Genomic DNA, 17,341 nt, shown 5'->3' with positions numbered 1-17,341 from the left:
CCTTAATCCACAATTCCTAACTTTCGTTGTTTAGACAGTCCTTAAGAAGACAAGCATGTGATCTTAAAAAATTCCCAGTGCTCAGCCAAACCAGAATCCTCGATGACCAGAACCATTTCCCCTGCAGTTAATTATTATACCAACACCTTAGGCAAAAACCATCATTCCAATTCAATAAAAAACAACATCAAACAGATTAGGCTTTACCTTATTTGCTGCAGATAGGAGACACACACTGAGTAAATTTTGTGCTTGCTACAAAGATAGTGAACGTTTTAAGTCCCTGACACACTAGTGAAGAGGAATAGTTCAAATGCCCTGTTTCTGTGTCTGGGCTCTCAGAAGGCTTTCTTGTACACCCTGTGGCATAGAGGCTCAGGGTAAGCATTATTTACATTCTTTCTTCCATAATGAAATAATATGAGGTTCTAATTATCTTTTTTAAAAAAGATTTATTTATTTATTTCAGAGGTAGAGTTACAGACAGAGAGAGAGAGAGACAGAGAGGTCTTCCATCCACTGGTTCACTCCCCAGATGGCTGCAGATGCAATGGCTAGAGCTGCACCTATCTGAAGCCAGGAGCCAGGAACTTCTGCGTCTCCAATGCTGGTGCAGGGGCCCAAGCATTTGGGCCATCTTCTACTGCTTTCCCAGGCCATAGCAGAGAGATGGATCGGAAGTGGAGCAGCTGGGACTTGAACCAGTGCCCACTGGGACACTGGCACTGCAGGTGGCAGCTTTACCCACTATGCCACAGCACCGGCCCAAAATTTTCTCTTACCATCTTTAATTTGCATCTTTTCTCCATTCCAACTTTACAGTCTATGAAAACCAGCTCTTGAAGATGGGATTGTGTCTCCTCATCCATGTCTTGTAAAACAATTTTATGTCTCCTTTCCTTCCCTCTGAATTGCCCATTACAATTTTTATTTTTCTTTCATCTCCATCCTTACTTCATCCTCTCTGTCCCCTCCAGTTCTTGGTTCCATGATGTCAATTCAATGATGTGATTTGGCTTTAAGAAATTCTGCTACAATATAATCTTCTAAATTTGTCTGACTTGGGGATAGTGAAATTTAATGGGAGGGGGAAGCCCTATGTAATAAATCGTGTTCAAAGAAATACATTTCCTCACTAAACATTAAAAGGTATTCAACATCATTAGTAGGCAGTAAAATGCAAATCTGAATCACAATGAGATACCCATACATGACCTCTAGATTGGCAAAACAAATTTTGAAAATTTACTTGAGAGGTAGAAAGAGAGGGAGGGAAGGAGAGAAACAGAGAGAGAAGGAGAGACATAGAGAAAGAGAAGGAGAGAGAGAGAGTGAGACAGAGACAGACACAGAGAGAGAGAGAGAGAAAGAGAGAGTGTATATGTTTTCCCATATGCTATTTCACTCCCCAAATGCCTCAAAGGCTGGGACTGGGATCTGGGAACTCAATCCAGTTCTCCTATGTGGATGTTAGGGACACAATTACTTGAACACCATTATTGCCTTCCAGGGTGTGCTTTGGCAGGAAGCTGGAGTCAGGAGCCAGAAGCAGGCATCAAACTCAGATATTCTTGTATAGGATTTGGGCATCTTAACTGCTAGTTAAACACTCACCCCAAGTTAAAAATTTTTTACTCAACCATCTAAAAATATAGAAATTATGCCACTTGTCTCCTAAACACTGAAAATAAGAACATTCTCCCACAATATTATTATCAAATCTATGAAATTTAAATTGGTACAATAAATATTGCCTAATATACAGCCCATATTCAGATTTCTCAAAGTACCTCAAGATGGCTTCTACCACTATTTGCTTTGTTTTAAACAGGATCTGATCAAGGACATCACACATCACATTGAACATGGTTGTTGCATGCCTTAATCTCCTTTCATTTGGACATCTCCTAGCTTATTTTTTTCTAAATCTTTCACAACAATGACTAGAGTTGTAGCCAATAATCTTGCAAGATTTCCAAAATCTGGTTTTATATTATTTCCTCACAATTAGATTCAAATTAAAATTATTACCAAGAGAACCTCACTGCAAGGTTATATACTTCTTATAAAGTTAATTTAAAAAGCATTTTTAATGAAGAATGGGATAGGAGAGGGAGTAGGAGGTGGGACAGGAGTGGGGGTGGGAGGGCGGGTATGGGGAGAAGAACCACTATATTCCTAAAGCTATACCTATGAAATTTGTATTCATGAAATAAAAGCTTTCTTAAAAAAAAGTTGTATACTTCTTTATCACATCAGAAAGCACTTAATGTCAATTTTGCCTCATCCTTGGTTATGCTAAGTTTGATTAAATTGGTACCTGACAAGCATATCTGATACCATTTTAAAGATATCTTTGGCAAGGTACAAATATCCTTTTTCCTCATGCAATTTTTCAGTTCACTGGATTTGGCACCAATTGAAGATCCATGCTTGAGTCTCCACATTAATGATTCTGAGGTGGTGAGTTCTTTGTTTTTGTTGTTCAGCATTTATTTATGTATTTACTTAAAAGGCAGAGTGACAGAGAAGGAGATACATGCACACACACGCACACAAACATATCTTCCATCCACTGGCTTTCTCCCTATGTGCTTGCCACAGCCAGGACCGGGCCAGACAGAAGCCAGGAGCCAAGAACTCCATCCAGGTCTCCCATGTGGGTGGCAACTACCCAGAGCCATCATCCACTGCCTAGCAGGATGCATCAGCAGGAAGCAGCACTGGGAGCAGAATCAGGCACTCTGACATGGGATGAAGCCATCCCAAGCAACGTCTCAACTGTTGAACCAAATGTCCACCCCGACAAGGGTGACATAACCAGCATCTGAACTACTGAGCTAACTGCTCCCTCCTGTTATTATTTTAATAATTAGAGACTTGTCTTAGCTCAGACTGCCTTAACAAAATATCAGACTGGGTGGCTTAAACAACAGAAATTTGTTTTCTCAGTTCCGGAAACTGAAAAGCCCAAGAAAAGGTGCCAGTGGGTTCAACTCCTGGCAAAGACTCTCTTCCTGGTTTGTAGTTGGCAGCCTTTTCCTTGGCAGAGAGAGAAAGAGAGCTTCTGGTGTCTCCTCTTATAAGGACACTAATCCTATCAGACCAGAATCCCCTCCCCCTTAACCTTAATTACTTCCTTACTTCAAATACAACCACACTGGGCATTAAGGCTACATTCAAACTGGGAGAAGAGCGCAGTTCAGTCCACAGTAGGACTCATGGATATTTTTTAATAAAATGGTCACTACACTGAGAGTCTACTTCCACAGAGTTAATTCTTAAGCATAGATTTGGAGACAAACATTTATTTATTTTTAATGTACGTTTAATTATTAGTTAAAAGGCAGAGTGGCAGAGAGGGAGGAAGAGAGAGAAAGAGAAAGATAGAGAAATCTTCCATCCACAGGTTCACTCCCCAGCTGGTTTACTCCTCAAATAGCTGTAGTTCTAATTGCCTGTCCTTATTTCTTATTAAAGATTTTTATTTATTATTTACTTGAGAGGCAGAGTTACAGACAGAAGAAGAAACACACAGAGAGAAATATGTGAAAGGAAATAACACTGAGATGTATTTTATTTTCTTTTTAAAAAGATTTTTTATTCATTTGAAAAGCAGAGTTACAGGGAAAGAGCACACACTTCTATCTCCTGGTTCACTCCCTAACTGGACGCAGGTGCTAGAGCTGGGCTGATCTGAAGCCAGCTTAGCCTGCCACAACACCAGCTTGTCAGCATTTCTTTTTCTTTTCTTTCTTTTTTTTTGCTTTTTTTTGTTTGTTTGTTTGTTTTTTAAGATTTGTTTTATGTATTTGAAAGAGTTACAGATATATATAAAACAAATCTCTCTCTCTACATATATATATGTAGAGATATGTATATATATGTATATATATGTAGAGAGAGAGAGAGAGAGAGAGAGAGATGGAGAGGTCTTCCATCCGCTGGTTCACTCCCCCAAATGGCCACAATGGCCAGGACTGGGCCAGACCAAAGCCAGAAGCTTCTTCCAGGTCTCCCAGGTGGGCTCAGGGGCCCAAGGACTTCGGCCATCTTCTTCTGCTTTCCTAGGTGCATTAGCAGGGAGGTGGATCGGAAGTGGAGCATCTGGGACTCCAACCGGCGTACATAATGGGATAAGGGTGTTGCAGGCGGCAGCTTAACCCCCTATACCACAGGGCCAGCCCGCAGTCAGCATTTCTTAAACTTTAACAAACATAAGACTTTCTTGGTGGGCATGTTAGAAATACAGATTTCCAGATCCCACTCCCAGGGTTTCTGATTCTGTTGGTCTGAAATGACAGATTGAAACATACAGCCTTCACAGGAGTGCCAGGTGCTTCTGATGAAACTGGTCAAAGTGACAATTTAAGAAAAGCTGTTTTCATCTGCAATCACTGAATAAAAAAAAGCGTATTTAATACATTTAATGTATTGCCCAACTATTTGCCTGAAAGCTTGTACCAATTTAAAATTGCACCAGTGATGCATTGTCCCAAACCTTCTGACATATTCCCCGTGTACTTCCATAGTGCCTTATAAAAGTAGGTGCTTAATGAATATTGGATGGTGGGTTATCCTTCTCTGGGCCTCAGCTCCTTATAACAAATTCAGGATCTTGCTTTAAATCAGCTTTTACAGATTGGCCCAGTGATGAACATCACCTGGAGCTCATGTTGAAAATTCCAATTCAGGGGCTGGTGTTGTGGCATAGCAGGTAAAACTGCTGGCTGAGATGCTGGCATCTCATATGGGCACCAGTTCAAGTGCCGGCTGTTATACTTCTGATCCAGCTCCCTGCTAACAGCTTGGGAAAAGCAGAAGAAGATGGCCCAAGTGCATGGGCCCCTGCCGCCTACATAGGAGACCTGGATAAAGCTTATTGCTTCAGTCTGGCCCAGCCCTGACCATTGTGGCCATCTGGGAAGTGAACCAGTGGATGGAAGATCTCTGTCTCTTCCTCTCTGTAACTCTGAATTTCAAATCAATAAATCATAAATCTTTCTTAAAAAAAATTCCAATTTACAGGCCCAGGTTTGTTCCATGAGACTCTCCAGGGGAAGGAGTGAAAGCCAGTCTGTTTAGCAATAACCCTGAACATAACTTGTTTGATTGTGTTTTGCAAATACTGCCCTCCTTGACTCTGAACATTCTTTCCAGTTCTGTGATATTTTGATTTTGCCTAACTACACAAGACTTTATTTAACTATGGACCAATACCCATGAACATTAAAGGAATACAAGGGGGCCTCAAAAAGTTCATAGAAAAAAATGTGCATTTTAGAAACTGCATGGATTTCAACTTTTCACACCAAAATAAGCTTATTTTTAAATTCCATTTTTACCTCAACTTTTTGAAGTACAATCGCAATGCAGGCCACATAAAAAGCAGCCACAATGTTCGAATAAGATAGGTGTGAGCAATAGGTTCCAGACATGTCTTTTTTATCTTTATCAAGACTAAATTTTTCAGATATTTTTACATTTTTAAAGAAGCTGTCACTGCAAAGATTTAAAATATTCTTAAAATGCCAAGAGTGCATACTAATATTTCTGTGCTGCTTTCCCTCTGGGAATATTAAAATGATGGAATGCTACATCATAAAATAAAAACGTCAGACACAAAGCAACATCAGACTTCAAGTGAAAGAAAAAAATTCAAGTTTCCCAGTGAAAAAGAAATAAGTCCAGGAGAAAACAATAATAATGATAAAAGGGATTGAAAGTGATCCTGTAAAGATGTAGTTAAAGAAATGATGTGTAATTTGGAGAAGTTATAGCTAACGGGTGTCAGAGAGGAACAGCTTGCTTTATAGAAAGTAAATATTAAACTGACAAAGATTTTCCATACCAACATGATTTTTCTTTGCGTATTATGTTGGTATTTGAATCATATTGACAAAAACTCCTAAAATCTAAAGTCATCAGGTTCCTGTGGGCTACTGATATTATGGTCAAATACATCTTCTGGTGTATACTTTTTTAGAAAGTTAGTTATTTAACATTCACCACAAGCCAGGCACTACGTCACCTGTGCAAGCTCATTTACTCCTCCCATCAACCTTGTAGGGTCTCTATTAATATGACTATTGAGAGACACAGATGGTTTAACTTGTTTACATGAGATCACACAGTTGTTAAGTGATAAGGCTGGGGTGCACCCCCAAGGGATTGACTCAGAGCGGAGTGGTGGTCAATGTGGACAGTTGATAACAAGCAACACATTGCCTTTCTACTTTCTGTCTCCATTCAAACCTGAATGGTTGTGATCAGCCAACTTTAGGTGGACCTGAGCCGTGTTTCTCATTGTCAAAGAAAGAAGCAAGGGGGAAGTGTACCATGAATCGTGAGGCCCTAGATTAGTTTGGAGACATCAATATTCACTCATGTGTAGTACAATATAGGTAGATACATAAATATGTGACAGACAATCAGAGATACATCTGTGTGCTTGGGTTGGTACAGACACATGTCTTTTCTAGCTTGTTTCCTTACGGGGAAGGAAACAATGTCAGAAACAATGACACACCAGTAAAAGTATACCCAGCACCCAGACATTGCTTGCTAAATACTGTTCTACAATAAAAGGAATCAGAAGTCCTTGGAGAAATGGCCAATTATAGGGTTAGGGCAGAGAAATTATGAGATCAGCCTGGAGCATCTTGCAGTGGAAGGAAGTGTTGAAATGACAAAATGGTGAGGTTATATCACAGGGACACAGAAGCCACCTGAGAAAAAGTCTGTCACAGTCAAGACCTTGAGCAACAAAATAAATAATGTAGAATTAGATTATAATCCAAAAAATAAAATAAATATACATGAGACCAAATATAGATTGTTGAATAAATAAACCAATGAGGAAAAGGGAGAAACCTTCCTTACAGAATTCCAAATAACGCCAGGAGGTCCTTCTTCTTCCTGCAGAGGAATCCTAATCCCCTCTTCCTTGAGCATGGGCTGGCGTCAGTGACATAGTCTGAACAAGTTTTGGAGCAGCCTGCCAAGCACTACCTTCACTAAGTGATCAAGCTTACTATCACCAGTGTTAAGTCATCTGGATAACAAGTATCTCTGACAGGAGATGGTGAAAATGGCATTTCCTGCTGTTGGATGCATCTCTCAGAGCCACACCCCCAGTCCAATCATGAGGCAAACCCAGAATGAGGGAAACATACAAAACAAGTCACTAAAAAGAAGGAAAGACTGAAGATTGTCAAAGGTTGGGTAGGCTCAGGAGACATGGCAACTCAGTACCGTCCAGACAGAAAAGGACATGGATGGCATCTAACTAAAGTCTGGGATTTTGTGACTAGTAATGTACCAATATTATTTTATTTCTTTCTTCCTTTCTTTTTTTTTTTTTTTTTTTTTTTTTTTTTTTTTTTTTGACAGGCAGAGTGGACAGTGAGAGAGAGAGACAGAGAGAAAGGTCTTCCTTTTCCATTGGTTCACTCCTCAAGTGGCTGCTACAGCCGGTGCGCTGCGGCCGGCGCGCTGCACGGATCCGAAGCCAGGAGCCAGGTGCCTCCTCCTGGTCTCCCATGCGGATGCAGGGCCCAAGCACTTGGGCTATCCTCCACTGCCTTCCTGGGCCACAGTAGAGAGCTGGACTGGAAGAGGAGCAACCGGGACAGAATCTGGCACCTCAACTTGGACTAGAACCCGGGGTGCCATCGCCACAGGTGGAGGATTAGCCAAGTGAGCTGTGCCGCTGGCCCAATGTTATTTTCTTATTTTGACAAATGTACCATTGTTTTGTGTGATTTTAACGTTGGAGGAGACGGATAAGTGTGTATGTGAATGTATACTACAGCTTTGCTACAACTCCACAATTATTCCAAAACAAAGAGTTGGCTAAAAGGAAATTAGCTTAGACAGAACTAAGACACCTTCTTTTCTCTACAACAGAATACAATACTGGAGCAAGAAATCAAGTGATGTTGTGGAACCTTGCTTATGGAGACACTGTTAGCTGTGCGGGCACATCCTTGCCGTCTACCTCAGGTGGGGTGTTCTGCTCCCAGGGGAGGAGGCTACGCTGTTTGCTCTCTTGGAGTTTTCTCCAGATCTATGATTCCAACTTAGTAGGAATTTGATTTAATTCAACTCACACAACATTTTCTGGTAATCTGTGCATTCTATGTAATTCTGTGTAATTCTATTTCATGTCCGCTGATCTGAATAGTGGAGATAGTGTAATAAGAACCTTTATTGTATTATACATTCAAACCTAGTGTAATAACAGTTGGGCTACAAACAAAAGTGATTAGAACTTTTTAAAAACACACAGACAAAAAACTTTAAATGGTATTGATTCTAAATAATTTTGCTTGCTTTTCCGGTTAATGTGGACTGATTAATGTCTTTAAAACCCAATATTTTGAATGGTTATTTTGTGCAAGACACTGTGCAGTATATTAAGCAAACTGGGAAGAGTTACTGGTTCAATAATCTAAAAGTATAGTTCTGAAGACCAAAATCACTAAATTATTTCAGATAAAATGAGGTGCATACAAGTGCCTATTTAAAGATGTAACATGACACACATCTGTGTACAATCCTTAGATAAAAGTTTTTTGTTTGTTCTTAAAAGTTCAGAATGATGTAGTGGAAATAAAGTCCAACTGCTCAGACAGCCAACGAACAGGCGAAACAGATGGACTCTGACCTTCCGTGAAGGCCAAAAAATTCCATTTTAGCTTTTATGTTGTCACTGGCATGAAAAGTCCATTCTCTGTCATTGTGATCATAAGTTGCATAACCTTGTGCTTTTTTCAGTCTTATATACTGACCCATCAGAGTCTATATCACAGTTAATAGAATAATAATTTATAAAGCATCCATTTAAAAATAAATATGAGAGAGTGAACACCATGCAACTAATTTGGGCTCAATGCCCAGAGAAATCGCACATTGAGATGTTCTTGACTTAAATACATACACTGGAGCTACATGTTAGCTAAACCTCTTGGGGAATTTCTGTTTAATTCAGTGAAGGCAGACAGGTGTATCACATCACTAGTATTGATTTTCACCAAACTGCAGAAAGATTGTGCTAGAATGATTTTGTACACCAGCATACACAAAGGCAATATACAAGTGTGTCTACAAACAGGCAGTTAAAAAAATCACAACCTTCCCATTCCTGTTAGTGTCTGAACAGCCTGGCTGGTGTTTGGGTTTTGAGTGAAATAGCTACAAAGTTCACTTCAGTGTTTTGCTCTGGTTACTCAATGTACACACACACACACACACACACACACACAGTGTTGACAAGAGATACAACATGGGCTTTTCCTTTTAGCAGAGAGCATTCTTGGCCTCCTTTGAAAAGTCCAAGGCACAAGCTAGAAGACTTTCCCTACAAAGGGGAGGCAATGTCCCACATGTTGATCAAGTCCAGCTTCAGGCTCTACTCCTAGAATTCCTAGGGTGTGAATGCTTTACTTACCTGGCTTCATAGAGAATCAGTAACTCCCCTGTCTGTGAGTCTTGGTGAGTTTCTGTCTAGAACCAGAGCCACCCATGCTATGGTTGGAACATAATTTGATACTTGAACTCTTACAGAACTTTAAACTCCAAAGTTAATGGCATTAAGAGCATGAAAACTTAATCCAATTGTGGAATTCGGAAGGCAGCCTAGTGGGAGGTTCTTAGGCCACTGGTGTTGTACCCTCGGAGGTCATTCCTGCGAGAGGGTTTGTTATAAAAGCCTGAGGTGAGGGGTTGGTTCTGTGGTGTAGGCTGGGCCTCTACCTGTGATGCCAGCATCCCATATGGGAACCAGTTCTAGTCCCGGTTACTCCTCTTCCAATCCAGCTCCCTGCTGATGGCCTGAGAAAGCATTGGAAGATGGCCCAAGTGCTTGAGCCCTGCACCCACGTGGGAGACCCAGAAGAAGCTCCTGGCTCCTGGCTCCAGATCGGCCCAGTTCCAGCTATTGAGGCCATTCAGGGAGTGAACCAGTGGATGGAAGACCTTTCTCTCTGTCTTTCTCCTTCCCTGTCTGTAACTCTACCTCTCAAATAAATAAATAAATCTAAAAAAAAAAAAAAAAGCCTGAATGAGGCCCAGCCAGCCACATGAAAGCTGGCCATGGGATCCTTCCTTCCATAAGTGCTGATCATGGCCATCCACAGCTATCCACCTCCCTCACCAGATGCCTAACCGGTGTAACTGCATGGTCTTGGACTTGAATCTCCAAAATTGTGAGCTACACGAACCTTTTCTCTCTATAAAGTAATTGCCTCAAGTATCTTGTTATGTAATGAAAGAATTGAATAATACGGTCCATGTGAGGTATTGTGAAGAATCGACCATAGGCAGAGGTAATACTCTGAATCCACCAGTCCTAGAACACAGCGTGCATATAAATGTGTATGTGTGTGTGTGAGAGAGAGAGAGTGTGTGTGATCCATTTTTCTCATTTTTTTTCCAATTGTATCTCTTTTTGTGTATGTGCGCCCAATCACCTTTCTCAGGGGGAATGGTGAAACTGTAGTAGTCTAGAGAAAAGGACACTGGGAACAAAATTTTTTGCTGGATTTATGGATTACTCACATATTAGCTCGGTGGCCAAACAGCCACCTAATGTGGAGCTCCAATTTTCTACCTAAAATTTTTTATTTATTGATTTTGATTGTATTTGAAAAACGAGGGTGGAAGAGAGAGAGAAAATTTTCTATCTGTTGGTTCACTCCCCAGATGTCCACAGTGGCCAGAGCTGAGTCAGACAAAAAGCAGGAGACTGGAAATCAGTCTGGGTCCCCCAAGCAGCTAGCAGGGACTCAAGTTCTTGAGCAGTCATCTGCTGCTTCCCAGGATGCACATTAGCAAGAAGGTGGATGGCAGGTAGAAGAGCTGGGACTGGAACCAGCTCCATTATGGGATGTGGATGTCCCAAGTGGCAATTTAAGCCACTGAGACAAACACCCAACCCTTGAATTCCAATCTTCTTATTTGTTACCCACCCCATGGGGTTACAGTGAGCATTATGAAAATGTGTTGGGGCCGGTGCTGTGGCTCACTTGGTTAATCCTCCGCCTGCGGCCCGGGCATCCTAAGTAGGCGCTGGGTTCTAGTCCTAGTTGCTCCTCTTCCAGTCCAGCTCTCTGCTGTGGCCCAGGAAGGCAGTGGAGGATGGCCCAAGTGCTTGAATCCCTGCACCTGCATGGGAGACCAGGAGGAAGCACCTGGCTCCTGGCTTCAGATCGGATCAGCGCAGCGCTGGCCATGGTGGCCATTTGGGGAGTGAACCAACAGAGGAAAGACCTTTCTCTCTGTCTGTCTCTCTCTCACTGTCTATAACTCTACCTGTCAAATAAAAAAAAGTGTCTAACATAGGAGAGCTAGCACCCAGTCAGAACTAAAATTCACTTTCCTCCTTCCCCATCTTCTACCTTCCGACAGTCTCATGTGTCTTTGCTACCTCTCTCTGTTTATCTCTTCAACTTGACAGGCAAGGAGGAAAGCATTTAAAATATTTTTATTTTACTGAATTAAAAAACCTAGAGTTTCTGATTCAGAAATCTCATGACTTCAAATTTTCACTCTCTCTAACAGGAAGTATTTAATTTTATTTTTTTACATTGGGATGGAGGCAGACATTTGGTGTAGCAGTCATTGTGTAGGATGCCTGCATACCATACCAGAGTCCCTGGATTCCAGCCCCTTCTCCACTCCTACATCCAGCTTCCTGCTGGTGCACACCCGGGAGACAGCAGGTGATGGCTCAGGTGCTGGGGCCTCTGTCACCCATGTGGGAGACCCAGACTGTGTTCCTAGCTCCCAGCTGCAGCCTGTCCTAGTCCCAGCGATTGTAGACATCTGGAGTGAACCAGCTGATGGGAGTGTGCTCTCCCTCTGGCTCTCTCTGACTCTCAAAAATAAAGTTTTTTAACCATTGGAATTGACTTTCTTTTCTCCCACAAATCCGAACCCTTTTCCTAAGGTTGGTTCCAGCCTTGCATGTGGGGGCCCTGATGGAAGGCAAGGAAGATTCCTGATGGAAGAACCAGAAAGGGGATTGAGAGGGTCTATGCACTTAGCCAATCAGATGCTCCCAATGTGGTCCTGGACTACTGGCTTCAGCCAATCAGATGCTCCCAGTGGAATGTGGTGGAGAATGAATGATTCAAAAACAGCTGAGAGCACAGAGGCAGCAGCAGTAGCCATCTCCAAGCAGTGCACGAAGGCTGCCTGGACAAGGTCACAGGTGATGGGTCGGGCATTTGACAGCGGCCGGAGCTCACGGCTCGGTCCTTGCAGAAAAGCTGCCTCTCTTTTTTATTTTACTAAATTAAAAAAGATTCAGGTTTCTTGCTTGGGCAGCTCCTCTGGAATGAGATCCAAGACGCGAAAGGGAGCTTTTCCGCAGCCTATCTGGGACTTTTCTAGAGCCGTCCTCCAGCTTCTCTGACACTATCTTGGGAATTCCTCCATCCTAGATAAAAGTGACAGGTTCCCAAGCTTTTCTCAGGAGCCCTTGCTGGTGGGTTCTGTTTGAATTTTTAATTTTAGGAAACTGACTCTATTTCTTTTCCCCTCACTTTTTTTCCCAGCGCCTACATGTTGGAATGTGTGTGGGTGTCTAACTGTGCCGCCTTTCTTTCTCCCTGGTCTCCCAAAGTCTAACCTGGAGTCAAAACAGTTCACATTCCTCGTTGGTTAAAAACCAATAAAACCAAAATTGTTAGAAAATTCAGAATTCAAGTATGCTTCTACACAAGAACAGTGAACATTCTTTAATTGTGTCAGTGTGATGTTTCATATTTTCTCACTGCATTTTGTAGTACTTTCTAGGACTCCAACATCAAGGTCATGATAAGATTATTGGAAGTTGCTTAATTTTTTTAAAAGATATTATTTATTTAATCGAGAGAGAGAATCACAGACAGTGAGAGGGAGAGACAGAGAGAAAGGTCCTCTGTCCACTGGTTCACTCCCCCAATGGCCGCAAAGGCTGGAGCTGCGCCGATACGAAGCCAGGAGCCAGGAGCTTCCTCCGGGTTTCCCACGCGGGCGCAGGAGCCCAAGGACCTGGGCAGTCTTCCACCGCCCTTCCAGGCCACAGCAGAGAGCTGGGCTGGAAGAGGAGCAGCCGGAACTAGAACCTGGCACCCACATGGGATGCCAGTGCTGTAGGCGGAGGATCAACTCACTGTGCCACAGCGCCTGGCCCGGAAGTCGCTTAATTTGGTAGTTTCCATTTTATTTGAAGGGCAGAGAGACAGAGAGGTCCTCCATCTGCTGATTCACTCTGCAAATGCTTGCAACAGCCAGGGCTGGGCTGGACTGATGTCAGGAGCCCAGAATTTCATCTGGGTCTCCCACATGGGTGGCAGAAACCCATGTGAGCCATCATCTGTTGCCTCCCAGGGTGTGCATTAGCAGGAAGCTGGGACCGAAGCAGGGGTGCTGGTAACTCAAATCTCATGTGGGATGCAGGCATCCAAGTGCTGACTTAAGCTGCTGTGTCAAACTCCCATCCCTGCAAGTCCCAACCAGAGTACTTTCCAGACATTTTCAACCTGAGGCATGTTAGCCAGCATTAGTTATTGCTTCTTTTGCTTTCTCCTCAAGCCGCTACACCTGCCCGCCAGAACTCACCTTGCGCTGCGGACAGTCTACAACCAGCTGACAGGAACATGGTGCTGTTCCGCGTTGGTATTCGACAATGTCTCAACCGCTTCAGGTCTCTGCTGTTGACAGCAAACTAAGAAATCCCTGACTGAAATTCACCATGGAGAGCCAAGTTCACGGAAATCGGCCCTGTACCAGCTGCGTGGTTTTGGGCGCCATATCTCTCAGTGCCTCCGCCAGTTCTTCTGGTAGAAGAGGGGCTGGTCGTGGCGGCGCCCCTCCTCAGGGCTGCCGTGAGTGTTAAATGAGTTAACGTACGCAGGCACTCTCAGAGGTCCAGCAGGTAGCATGCGTCCTGCTGCCACTTCAGTGCGTATCCCTGAGCTGACCAGTGGGAATTTCCAGATTTTACAGTCTGTCCAGGGTTGCGTTGTGTGCTCTGCAGATTCATACGCCGAAGTCGTAAACCACCCCCACCCCCCACCCCCGGTCACTCAGAATTATTTGACTATTTGAACTTTAGGGACTTGGAAGATGTCATTAAGGACACACGAGTTCATATGGGTAAGCCTTAATCCAATATGACTGGCAACTTCCTAAGAAGACATACGCAGGGGAAGACCGTGACAACGTGGGAGAAGACAGCCGTCTGCAGAAGAGGGAGGCCCTGGGGAGACATCGGCTCTGCTGGCACTGTCTTCTGCACAGTAGGAGACTTCCTCCGAAGGAGATCCTGCATGGCAAATGGAGCCAGGGAGAATCCTGTCACTCTCTGTGAGTGCTATTTTAACTCCGTGGATCCGCCTCAGGTCTTGTCCTGATCACTCTGTAGAGCTGCAGGTCAGCCGTGGGGTGCTGCCTCCCTCCCTCACCTTAGGCTTCGTTCCAAAGCTTCAAGATGGCCACAACCCTGCACTCACTGTTTCTAACGGGCCTAGCCCAGTGCCCCTTGGTGGAAAACGTCAGGAGTGCAGGCTTCAGATCTATTCCCAGCACATGCTCATGCCCCTGGCATCCATTGTTAGAATTCGTGTGTGAAATCCCTAGCAGTAGTCAAAGCACCGGGGAATCTCACTTTAATCTTGTCCTGGGGAGGGGAAGTGGGGGTTGGGGGGTTGGGGTTCCTGAAGTCACAATTTTGCTGCCACGGGTGTTTGGCCAAGAGAGAGTGGAGTGCTGTTGGACAAGCGGATATCTGGGCCAGGAGTGCAGTTCTGCGGTTCTTCACACCCAGGAGGTAGAACTGTGCCGCCGGACGCAGGAGAGGCCTTGACCCGAAGTGTGCACCAGGACAAAGAATTCATGGGAAGTGATGCTGACCCTGCAGAACAAGCGCTATAGCAATCAGCGCTTAGATAAACGAGAGATAAGCAAACAGGCAAAGCAGAATCCTTGCTTACGTTTCCTGTCTTCTTAAAGACTCACCCAGGGACCAATGTTGTGTGGCCTAGTAGACTAAGCCTCCATCTGGGACGCCAGTATCCTAAGAGGATGCCGGTTCAAGTCCCGGCTGCTCCGCTTCCGATCTAGCTCCCTGCTAATGAGCCTGGGAAAACAGCACAAGATGGCCCGTTTGGGCCCCTGCACCCATGGGAAGACCTGGAAGAAGCACCTGGCTCCTGGCTTTTTCCTGGCTCAGTACAGGCTGTTATGGCCATTTGGGGAGTGAACCAGTGGATGGAAGGTCTCTGTCTCTCCACCTCTCTCTGTAACTCTTTCAAATAAATAAAAAATAAATCTTAAAAAAAAAAGACTTCCCCAAATCTTCAACACTTTCTGAACATTTGCCTTACTTTCTAATTACTTGCTTTAAACTTTCAAACTATTTTGGTATCATTCTCCAGCAGGGGTAGAGAGAAGGCTTTTTAAAAATGGGTTTCTTGGGGGACCATTAAATATAGTTTCTAATCTTTTTTACTTGATTTATATTTTAGTAATACCTGGAGGAATATTCATGTATGAATAAGCCTGAAATAATAAATCTTGGAATAATTGTATTTTGGAGAAAATAGGTCAATTCACTGCTACCATTCCAAGGCAACATCTTCCAGCAATTGTTCTTTCTGAGTGCCAGTCATGAAACTATTGCTATGTCATCTATTCCATGTGTTTTTTTAATATACAAAATATTTGTTTATTTTCTATGGGAAAGGCAGAGTGACACAGAGAGACAGATACAGCCAGATCTTCCATCGGCTGGTTCACTCCCCAAATGCCTGCAGCAGCCAGGGTAGGGCCAGGCCAAAGCCAGGAACCATCTGGGTGGATCTGCCACGTGGGTGACAGAGACGAAAGTTCCTGGGCCATCTTCTGCTGCTTCCCAGGCACCTTAGCAGGAAGCTGGATCAGAAGCAGAGTAGTCTGGATTCCAATACAGGATGCGGATGTCCTTAGCAGTAACCTTACCCGCTGTGCCACAGTGCCTACCACCCATGTGTTTTTAACCTGATATTTATGGTTAGAATTATACAATGTAGTTTAGGGGCAAATTTTGAAGAACACTTATTTTAGGTTAAAATATGGCGGATTTGGGCCAAAATTCCATCAGGAAGATTGCCTCAGTTGAACTTTCTCTGAGAAAAATCATGCACTTTCCTTCTAAATGACAAGGCACAACCCTCCCATGTTTGTATGGCTTCTCTTACCTGCCCAGGTTTTACCTGGGACAACTGAGGGGTCATGAGATGCTGCTGCCACCTGGTGGTAGAATGGATAACAGTTATCTACCCCCAAAACTATTTTCTTGGGGTGTCCACATCCAGTTCAGTTTAGCTCTGCTCCATTCAATAATCATTTATAGAACCTACACGAGGATCTGGCATGGTGGTAATTAGGGGGCAGAATTGTGTCTGCCTACTTTCCCTTTTTGTTTTTCTATTGACATTTCAGTTTGCTTAATCTCACGCAACTGCTCTCTTGGGCTCAGATTCTCTTTAACCTTCTTCATCCTCCTCCTATCTCTCAACTCTTGCTTGGCTTCCTTAGAAATGATGATGCTCCTTCTCCTTTCTTAGGTTGCCTGAGTGCACCAGCAATGAACTAATTATGATTTTAAAACTAAAGTGCTATGCTGCTAGACATTTTTCCCAAGGAAAAAGGAAATCATAAAATTTGTGATTTTTCCATGAATTCCTAAAAATATTTTTCTAAAGATTTATTTATTTATTTATTTGAGAGACAGAGTTACAGAGAGGCAGAGGCAGAGAGAGAGAGAGATCTTCTATCTGCTGGTTCACTCCCCAAATGGCTGCAACGACTGGAGCTGCGCCGATCCAAAGCCAGGAGCCGGGAGCTTCTCCTGGTCTCCCATGCGGGTGCAAGGGCCCAAGCACTTGGGCCATCTTCTACTGTTTTCCCAGGCCATTAGCAGAGAGCTGGACTGGAGGAGGAGCAGCCGGGTCACGAACCAGTGCCCATATGGGATGCAGGTGCCTCCGGAGGAGGATTAACCTACGGTGACACACTGCCGGCCCCCTTAAAAATGTTAAAGAGCTCAGAATTCTACAAAAGACTCTTTTTGTTTTCTCACCTAATTGTGTGTCTACAATGCTCTTATTTCATTCTTCCTGAGGCACTGATATCAGAGAAAAGGTTCAATTCTTCTCATCCATTTTCAATTTTCTAGAAATAATAAGTCATGGTTTCAGAGCAGGCATTTAGCCTGGTGGTTAACATGCCTGTGTCCCAGGTCATAGTGCCTTGGCTGGAGCACAGGCTCTGGCTCCTGACTTCCACTTCACACCAATGCAGACCCAGGGAG

The sequence above is a fragment of the Oryctolagus cuniculus genome, chromosome 2 (assembly GCF_051225735.1).
Source record: "Oryctolagus cuniculus isolate XC-2025 breed Fujian yellow rabbit chromosome 2, ASM5122573v1, whole genome shotgun sequence".
Lineage (NCBI taxonomy): Eukaryota > Metazoa > Chordata > Mammalia > Lagomorpha > Leporidae > Oryctolagus > Oryctolagus cuniculus.
This window is presented reverse-complemented; position numbering follows the sequence as displayed.